The sequence below is a fragment of the Triticum dicoccoides genome, chromosome 7B (genome assembly GCF_002162155.2).
Source record: "Triticum dicoccoides isolate Atlit2015 ecotype Zavitan chromosome 7B, WEW_v2.0, whole genome shotgun sequence".
In the NCBI taxonomy this organism is placed as follows: domain Eukaryota; kingdom Viridiplantae; phylum Streptophyta; class Magnoliopsida; order Poales; family Poaceae; genus Triticum; species Triticum dicoccoides.
Window position 1 is genome coordinate 576816041 of NC_041393.1, and position 2241 is coordinate 576818281.

Sequence of the window (2241 nt, forward strand, 5' to 3'; positions counted from 1 at the left end):
GGGGGGGGTCAGGGGCCTTTTCTCTCTCTCTCTCTCTCTCCTTTTTCTTTCTTTGGCTCTTTTCTTTTTACAGAAAAAATGCTATGCAATATTTGAGCTGCCAAAAGGAGTTCTGAAAAATGTGGGACTTGGTCAAATAAATACATTACAATATTTGGCACCTGCCACAAAAAGTTTGGGAGGAGTTTGAAATGATTTGGATTTTTCACAATTGGAAAAGCATTTAAAAATGCTGATTTGGAACTGCTTTAATTCCCAGGGGAAATTAGCTATCTCAAATGATGTTGAATCATTCATGACATTTAGTCAGTGGATATTTTCAACCCAGCGAACATTTTTGTTTTACTGTTTGGAGGAATATTTTATTTGACTTTCTTTTAAAATTGAATTTGAATTGGTTTTGAATCAACGTGAGATTAGCAACAGTAACAATGATGACATGGCGCCATTAACAGAGATTACTGTAGCACGACACTGGGGGTGTTACAAATCTCCTCCACTACAAGAAGTCCCGTCCCGAGATTTAGGTGGGGAAGTAAAGAGCAACTTCAGAAGAACTGACACTTATAGGGTTAATTATCTGGAGAACAATTCAGGGAATGTGGCAGAAGTATCTCTCGAGTTGAAACTTAAGAGAACATCAAGAGCAAATATGAAGGTACAATAGGAAGTTTCAAGCGAATGGACAAACGATCGATACCTGAAAAGAGTGTGAGAAGGGGGTTCAGAGCATCGGGAATAGATCATCTCTCGGAAGGTGGCTCGTGACATGGTATGAAGCCAAATGCAAGAATATTTCAAAATCAAAGATATACAGGGGAGTCAGGTTTCGATCCTGTGGAACTGTGGGTTATGGGCCCACCATGTGGGTTAAAAGTAGAAAGGGGGCTGATAGCAAGGTATGTCAGATGGTAGTCTGTCAGTTATGTTGCCAACAATGTTGGTACCAAGGGCGAGGGACGAAGAGAACTATTTTCCTACTCGTTGAACGAGGCGGACTAATAGGCAAAGTTCTCGTCCATCGGTGGTTACCGGAATGTCATCAACATTAGTAACAGGGTCTCACAGACAAGGTTGTTCATCGGGGTGCTTACTTAAGCGGGGATTTAGCTCTGCTCAGACAAGTTAGATTACAAGAAAGGTGAACCGGAACAATGGAAAGGAAAATGTGTTTACACACAAGAATTGGGAGTATATCCTCCCCAAGGGAAAGCGGGGCAGGATATACATGAAATGATAGCAAGTTCAAAAGCATGTAGATAAAGGGGGCGAGGGAAGAATCATGATATTACCCATACAACGGTGTTTGGATAATAGATCAAGAAACATTTGACAATGTGCTTCCAATGTTCTTGTTGATATTTAGAATACCACTGTCATGCTTTGATGCAGCAACAATATGGTGCCAAGTAAAGATTGTGTTCGAAGATCTCAAGAGATACCGAGAAACAATTCCAAGATTATACCAGAACTTAAGGAATAACCAAGCACAATTAGGTCTGTGTTGGCAGAAAGTTAAGATGTCATCGATGATATCACAAATCATCGAGGGGCAGGGATGGTATTTCTAGCCATGAATTCAATTGACATCTCTGAAGAAGCCAAAGTGTTGACGGTGATCACGACAAATTTTGTTGAGAGACTCTATGAAGATGCCATCGAGCAGCGACGACATTAAGCAAAAGGAAGGATGAAGTGAAAGGCTATGAGAACCACGGATTCGACACAAGCTCGAAATCAAACTTGTTGTTCGAGATGAAATGATAGGATGCGGAAGATCGACGCAAGCTTAGCTCGTCGTCAGGAGTTGTGTTACGGGAAGAAGGACTGGGTAGCACAGTTAAAAATAGCTCGATAATGATATAGCCGATTAGGCTATGAATGATGTGATGGAGTATCATTCCAATGAGAATTCATAAGAGGTAGTGCAATGACACAATATCCTCGAGATAACAGGGGGCAATACTCGAGGTAGATCAAAATAGAGGTTGCGGAGATGAAATGATCTGCAGAAGACAAGTATTTTAACTTGTCCGGGAAATGGAATCAAGGAGAAAATATGACCGGAACCACGATTGCGAAGAATCAATTTAAAAATGCAAGATGAGCTTATACCAAGGGAGCATTTGATTAAAAGAGAAGCTTCCATGATAAGGTCTACATCGTGTCTATGGGCATGAACCCAAAGTTCAAGGTCGACTCCCGCTTCTTCAAAGCATAACCTTTCATTTACTCCTCGTT